Source organism: Notothenia coriiceps, unplaced genomic scaffold (assembly GCF_000735185.1).
Source record: "Notothenia coriiceps isolate Sejong01 unplaced genomic scaffold, NC01 NC01_scaffold00002072, whole genome shotgun sequence".
NCBI lineage: Eukaryota > Metazoa > Chordata > Actinopteri > Perciformes > Nototheniidae > Notothenia > Notothenia coriiceps.
Genome location: NW_011334773.1, coordinates 27,865 through 36,311, shown reverse-complemented (window position 1 = coordinate 36,311; position 8,447 = coordinate 27,865).

Genomic DNA, 8,447 nt, shown 5'->3' with positions numbered 1-8,447 from the left:
ACTTAAGGAAGTTTGGGCTGTCAGTGGGAAGGAGGGGCCCAATACACCTTTTTATACCTTTGTGATTCCACTCCCTTAGATGGGCATGCCTCTGCTGATAAGAGCTTTGCTTGCGTTCAACTTTCCTCATTTCACAACGTTCTGCTTCACCTGCTGTAACGTGCTCGGCCTGCATCAGTTGGACTGCCCCATACTCAGAGGCTATTTCCATTTGTGTGAGTAGTTTCCTATCCTATAGCTCTCAGGGAAGCTAGGTTGAACCTGGCATAGCAGTGTATGTGTCCTGAGGGCGGTGAAACTAACCCGCTGCTATTATTTTTAACCCCTTCTTCTCCTCTTTACCCTGACCCTTTGCTCTGCTCTCAGTTGCACTCTGGTTGCACCCCTCCTATTTCATCTGTTGCTCTCTTATGCTGATGTTAAGGAAGGCAGTTCCTACCTGGCAGACCGTCTGTTTGGGTTGCCCTCTTCCTCCTGCACTTCTCCTTTTTTTTTCTTCTCAGTTTTATCTCCTCTTCACTTCTTTGGGTGTAACGTTTTCTAAGGTACGTCTCTTAAACGTGTGACTTTGGCTATGCTTTTGGCTTTCCTGCCCCTATGCTTTATTTAAGGATAGGATGTCGGAGAAGTGTGTATTTGGATCATCTTGGTAATAAACGTCTTTCAGTCCCAGGAAAAGCGCTATATAAATACCATATATTATTACACTGTCAATATTGCAGTATTATGTATAGATTATATATTTTGAATCCTTTTCACAAATTCTCTCCAACATTGGGGATAAAACTCGATTGTACTTGTGCTCTACATTCGCTTTTACCAACTATGGTTTATTTATTTTTGTCTAGAAATATACATTGGCATAGGAACTTTATTTTTGACAACCCCATGGTCTTTAATAGCCTCAAATAGCTCGGTTTAATAATAAAATGTGAAATTGCATATATTTTATACAAATAGTTTATTCATAAAATAAATGTCTTGTTAGCGTAAGTTTGTTTAACTTAGGGTTTTATTTATTTATTTATTTTTTTACTTCTACAAGAGAAACTAAACACTGCTGTGGGGAGTGAGCGCGCTAAAATAAGCCCAAGCATTCAGTAATACAGTCTGCTCTCTTCATTAAATCCTGTATAATGTTATGTGTCCGTCTACCTGCTGGTTAGGACTGCTAAATTAGTATTTGTTGTCTTGGCCCGGGTTCATCTCGGAATACCAAATGACCCCTTCATGCAGTGATGTTAGCTGTGTGTGTGGTGTTGATGGTAAATATAAGCACGTACACCTGGTTGTAGACAGCGTCTCTTGGATTTAAGACTCCAGGCAAACAACGGTCAATGAGTAACCAAAGGAGTGGCTATGACAGTCTGCATGATTCAACGTTTACAACCCCACCTCCCCTGATGTCAGTGCTAATGGGATGTTGACCAATTGCGTAACATACTGTAATTATTTGTTCCTGTACGCAAACAGAAACTAATGATGATGAGTTTTTGCAGCACTATACTTTCTTTCAACCCGGTCTGAGAAAATCACTATCTGTAATTATAACTATACCATTTTTTTTTTGTATCTCCGCAGAGGCTTTGTTGGCGGACCTTGAGATCACAACATTCCACCTTTCCATGCGTCCGGACTCCCTGTCTGACGAGGCCGCCTACTCCTTCCCTGTTGGGGGTCAGAGCCAGCAAGACCTCTCCTCTCCACCCCAAATCCCAACCACTCCCTCTGAACTAAACGGAGTTGATGAAACAGAGGTAAATGCTCACATACATGTCAGGGATAAAACACATTATAAACTTAGAAACATTGTTTAATTAACTTAAACCCTCATTTCCTCTCTTCAGTCCTTCAGCTCAGCCCAGAGAAGTCCCTGGCCTAGTCATAGCGGCAGTCCAACTCAAACAATCAGTGAAGAGGACCACGTATACAGGTATGACTTGGATTCGTGTTATTTGGATAGACAGGCTTTAAACAATAGTAAAATGTAAAACTCTCTGAAAATATAATTAACTTTAACTGGAAGCATGTTTATGAAAAACCTCCAACATAGTTAATTATAGAGAGGTCATAAATAGGTAGAACTTATTGTTTCTATTCAACACACAGCATCATTAAACTATACTTGGATTTTGAGTCAGAGACACTTTACAAATGTTGTCAAAATAAAGCATCACTCTCAGTCCATAGCTCAGTGTATGATAAATATTGGTTCCTCTCTCTGTACAGCTTCCCTAATAAGCAGAAGAATAGTGACTCATCAGCTGGTGCCATGAACTCATCCTTGGGCAGCAACCTGTCTGAACTGGACCGCCTGCTGTTGGAGCTCAACGCTGTCCAGCAAAGCACCCCTGCCTTCCCCACAGAAGGTACACAAGAGATCACTTACATTTTCAACAAAGAATTCTCTCAAATGTTTTTCTGTTACGGAGCGTCCACACAGCAGCGTGCGTTGACGCTTGGCAGTGGGCGTGTCTGAAGCTTGGGGAGTCAACGCGAGCAACGTGACCAACAACCAATCACATGAATCTCCCGCCCCCGACATACAAAGCAAAAAACATTCCATGCTAGCTATATATGTCTATGCCTGCTAGCTGTCCATTCAATGTTTAAATGAGGTACACTGGATATAAACTCCCCAAACAGGCGAAAACCTACCAGTTTCACCCACTATCTCTGCCACCTCCCTCCATGCCTGGCTCCTCCGGTTTGTATCCCGGTAGATGAACAGAGACTGATCATACAGCACCGGGTGATTCACTACTCGCAGCATACACGCGGTTTGATTGGCTAGCAGTTATACTAGCAGATTTTCATAAACGGGATTTGATTGGCTGACGCTTCCGTCGAAGCTTCAAAAGTTGAACATGGTTCAACTTTTGACGCGAGCAACGCGTAGCTACGCTCCCCACAATTGCAGTTCGGCGAACCGTGACGTCACCCCATTCAAAGTGAATGGGCAGAAGCGTTAAAGCTTCAACGCACGCCGCTGTGTGGACGGGCCGACGTGTCATCACGTGGTATATGTCTCATCTGACAGGGGTGGAGTTCTGACGGAGAGCACCAGAACGTCACTCGGCACTTCAGATAAGGAGCTGTACACATGCCGCAGTTTTTGCGTGGCTGTGTCTTTAGTTGTAAGCCCAGTGGCGATCTGTTCATCTGTCATACTTATCATACAGTCAATAACTTTGTTGTTATTAGCATCTGGTTAGCTAGCTATGCTAACGAATATAAGAAGCTTTTTCTCCAACCAGTGAGGTAAAGGCACATATTTATATGATCGTTATAGTTATAGTAAAAAATAAGAGAATAAAGTAAACAGGTATAAAATACAATATGACAGTAAAAAAAAGTTGTTATTAATAAACAAGAATACAGTTTGAAAGGGGAGTGATTTGTAAAATATCCAAAAAGAAAATATGCTACAGGTCTGTTTCATATGGATGTTTAGAGATGTATCCTAATGTTGCTCTCAAAGTGCACCAGATTGATGCTTTTAACTTCAACATTTGAAAAAATATCTTCCCGGGGGAGCATGTCCCCCGGACCCCCCTAGAGGAGGTTAGGTCCCCCCACTTAAATCATGTCCACATGGATAGGAAACTAAATACATTTGCACACATCTTGTGTCCATATATTTCTGTTTTGGTGGTCATGCCACAACCGTGNGACCGCTCAACGGTCAGCTTCAGCAGCACTCCAGAGGAAGTTGACATGGTTTTGCAAGCCAATCCACTTGTATTCTGTTTGTACCAAGAGTCTTGATATTATTTTGCTTTTGCACTTTGTTTCTTCTATATTTGTTGTTTTATATTTATTTTTTTTTTTTTTGTTTCGAGTTCATTTGAGTCGCCGCCTAATGTGTCCACCGAATCCTCAGAGTTGAAATTGTTTCATGTCATGGATTTAGGCCATATTGGAGGTTGTCGTTTCTTGCTGCTTCATGAGCGGTCGCCCTTCAACTTGAGTCTTTCTGCAGACCTGCACTCATTTCAAGGTTGTCAGCTACTTTTTCCCACTAGAGCAGGCGTCGGCAACCCTGCACGCGTGCAGCATTGGACGCGGCACCGTAACCAGTGCACACTAGGGAATAAGTGGAATAAAGGTGCAAAAATATTTTAAATTGTATTCGTATCCTGAACGGAACCGCCCGCCAGAGCGCGTCCTTCCCGTTACCCTGCAGAAGGAGCCATGATGCACGCAACGCAGCTCGCTCTCTTTATCTCCAGGTGACTTTCGGGCCGCTTCCTCCGTGGTGCGAGGCTGGACGGTTTCACCACGGAGGAAAGCACTTCACTAATTGACAGTACCCATAAGGAAGCATGCTACAAATGCCGCAGTTTTTGCGTGGCTGTGCTATTTAGTGAAGCCCAGTGCAGCGATCTGCTCATCTCTCATCGACATAATATGCTACAAAGGGGCGGACTAGGCCATCTGTGTGTTGAACTTTCCGGTCGGCCCCAAGACCGTAGTCGAGGAGGGCAGAAGCACAAGCTTCAGTTTCAATAAACCCAACTTTGGAGAGAGGCGAGCTCTTCTTGGGAGGCCGTTGCATTTATTTAGCTGTTCTTCTGTTTCACAAAATACATCACAGACCTCTGTTTTTCTGCTTCCTCGTTTCACTTCCAGAAACATACATACGTTCTCTCCATAGGTTCTCTCACTGTCGCTCTACCATCCACAAACACACATGCAAAAGCCACACCCCTCTCTCTCTCTCTCTTAAAGGGACAGCGATCTCATCTCACTCTGCATGACCCTAATATCATAGCATGTGTGCTCTGGAGAATCACAAAACGGACGATCGTCCTTATTATTATGCCGTTTAAACCAATTATTTAAATGTGTTTGTTAAATTTGGCATCATGTAAGTTGCGCTGACAGGTCCACACACTGCTTCCCCGCAGCGAGGCCCCCCTGCCCTCCTGCTGATAGTTGACGAGCGTCAAGCTCCTCAACCCCCCGTTGATAATCCTCGATCGTTGGCACGCTGATAACAATTATTTTTTTAAATGGCACTTCATATCAAAAAGGTTGCCGACCCCTGCCCTAGAGCAACTGGAGTTGTCCTCTTTTCTTTCAACCGACAATTTTCTGAAACAGTTCAGGAGAATCCTCTTTCTCCTGTTCTTGCTGTGGTGTTCTACACTTGTAAGGCTGCATCATTTCTGAATTAACCTGACTTTGAATCATATTCTATTGTCCACTTTGCTTTTTTTTAGCTCCAGACTTCTTGATTTGCCTGATTTAAAAGCCTGTCCCATGTGATGAGTTTCTCCAAGCCGCCCAGCATCAGAGTTAAAATGGCCTATGAAGGCCCATGTTGGTGATTGTCGTTCCTTCTGCATTATGATCTGTCTTCAACTTGGTCTTTCTGCAGAATTGAACAAAAGAGCAATGGCTAAAATGAGCAGGGCACTAATATTGTTCACCCGTTGATAAAGCACAACTCTAGTCTTCTTATCTGTTGAGTTATCCCAGACAGCGAACCTAATTTGGATATTTTCAAAGTAGCCCTGCAAGGTTTGTCCAATTTCCTCTGGCAGGTAGTATCTCCCCTTTGATGTGGTGATTTAGGTGGGATAGAAACATTTACATTTGTGATGACCCTGCCTGTGTCTTTCTAGTGAAGTCTTCTAATCAGGTTCTGACGAGTCAAACTCAGCCTCTGGTGCCAAAGACTTCTTCTCTCGCAATGCTTTGGCATTTACTCGGTTGTTGTACACTTCCCTATAGAGCAACTGCAGTTGACCACTTTTCTTTTCCTCCAACAGCTTCTAAAGGCACTTCAGGGGCCCCCTCTTTCTCCTGGTCCTGCTCCTCTACACTTCTTAGGCTGCATAACTTCTGTTGTGATGTTCTGCGCAACCTTCCTGCTTCTTTTACATTTTGGGGTTTACTGCTGCCATCACTTTCTCCTGTCAACGTGAGCACTTCAGAATATAGTTAATATGTATTAGAAGTTTCACGTTCTTTATGTGGGCCTCAAATCTTTACAGCCCTAAGGTGTGAGCTTATTTTCCATAGGCCCAACTTGAGTTGTTCACAGTACCATATCCAGGTCATTGTCCTACTGTGTCCAGCTGTTTTTGTCCTCACTTTCATTTCCCCTCTGGCCACCTATTGTAGCCTTTCATGTTCCCCTTTTGTGCTGTTGGACACTTCTAAAACTTTGGTTTGATTTCTCGTTTTTCTTCACTCTGAACAAGCGTTTGCCATGTGCGTGTTGCCTGTATTTGTGGGAAAAGTTATTTTGATCTTAATGTACATTTCTAAAATCCCCTAAAAGATTCACATCTTTCACATCTGGCTAAATCAGCCACTCAACACATTTGTTTGCAGTGTGTTGTGACTGTATGTTATTGTAACTTACCCTGCAGTGTTATTAGGGTTAGGGTCTAAACATTTCTTTATGAGGGCACAATTAATATTCTTTAATCCAGATCATACTTTTTAACGTGATAAAATACAACATTAAGGTGGCTTGCACCTGATAATGAGGAGAGGCAATTTTAGTGAATAAATGCACATGATGTAACACTATAGAGGGTCAAACAACCAATCACAAGCCTCCAATTATCACAGCGAGGTGTGGAATTACACTCAATTACTTGATTCTCGCCCCTGCTATTACTGTTTCATTTTCCATTTCTGCCATTGTTATGGGAAATTGTAGTTACATAACAACCTGCTCAACCACAGTGAAAATACACAGAGCCATGTGTGCACATCTCTCATTGTGTGTGTCTGAATGTGTGTGTGCATTTATAGCACACTTTCTGTGTGTTACAGTTCTTTATTCTGCTTGCACAACTGATTCACTGCAAGATGAAAGACGCATGTAGGTCTCTGCCTCAGTGTGTGTGTGTGTGTGTGTGTGTGTGTGTGTGTGTGTGTGTGTGTGTGTGTGTGTGTGTGTGTGTGTGTGTGTGTGTGTGTGTACTGACTGATAGCATGTCAGTAAAGAATCATACCCCCTCCCCTCGAGGACATCCTGCTTTCTTTATTGGTGTCCTTTGTATTCAGGCAGGAAGACTGAAAGGGGGCAAGGAGGATGGGCTAATAGCTGCTAACCTTTCTCTCCTGCCTGACAGAGAGACGTTTCCTCATATTAATCAGGATGGCAATAGAGTGGCGAAGTCCCTCTATTGGGGGAGCTCCATGGGACCTTATTTCTGAAAAGTTATGCATTGAAGTCAATGGAGAGAGAAAGATTATCTTTCGATCCCGTTTGAATTGTGCCACGAATTACATTGTTTGTCAATTTAAAAGATAATTTCGCAAGTCAAAAAAAAAAAATTGTCGTAAAACTGTGTTTGTGTGAAACGCTGAATGAACTACATCTCAGGTCTAGCAGAACAACACACGTCACCAAGATGGCCATCACTAGGCTACTGTCTTGTCAACAAAAGGATTGGCTACCCTCACTATCACCACAATGAAACACGTCCAGAAGAATGTCATTCAAAGCTGCCTGCCTGCCTNTTCTAAAGCCACTGCTTGAGCGTTTTTTGCCACTGAAGAGACCTCTTGGCCTGGGGCTGTCGTGCTTATGTTTGTGACCCCAACATGGACTTAAATTCCACGACCACACCTCCATTTGTATCATCTATTCTCCAAGACTGAAGAACGTTATCCGGCGGACCAAGGAGACCTCCAATGTGATCCAATTGTTCAGGGAGGCAATGTTACGGCGTAAAATGGGGCCAGTCATTGTGAATAAGAGCAACTCGCAAGATCGACTCATTATGAACTGCAGTGGGAAACCTGGGGTGTGGCGAGAAGTGGGAGCGCAAGCGGTAAACACAGCCGGATGATTGGAGGGACAGAGGGAGTCATCGTCATGTCCAACCCACAGCGAACCACGAGACAGAAAGGGCCACCATCTGTGGATAAGGTAGACATTAGAGGGGGCACAGGCAGGAGTCAGTGGCACTAGAGTGAGACCAAGAGTTCGTAATGATAGTTTTCGGGACTATGGTCATCTATCCAAACATAAATTTTTTTATATATATGATTAATTAATCACATATATATTGTATTTGCCATTGGTCACATTTAAAAACAATAAACGTGCACATTTTGTTTCTATCCACCGTTTCTTTTTTCCTCATTTGACCCCCTGTTTTGTTTTGTCATCTGTTTTGCTCTCCTGTCTTTGCCGTTTCCTTCTTACCCCAGATCATTTCATCCCTCCAGAATCACTGCCCCTCAGAGAAAAGTTATCCCCCCTCCGCATCTCCCCCTGCGCCCAAAAAGTTACCCCCAGTCATAAGCAGGACTCCTTCCACCACTTCCTCCTCCCCCTCCAACCCCTCCCCCTCCACGAGGACCACCCCTCCCCCCCTCCACGGAGAAACCACCCTCCTCCCCCCAGGGGCCCCACTCCTCCCCCGAGGCAGCCCACTCCCCCCCCCAGGGACCACGCCCCCCCCTGTCCAGCC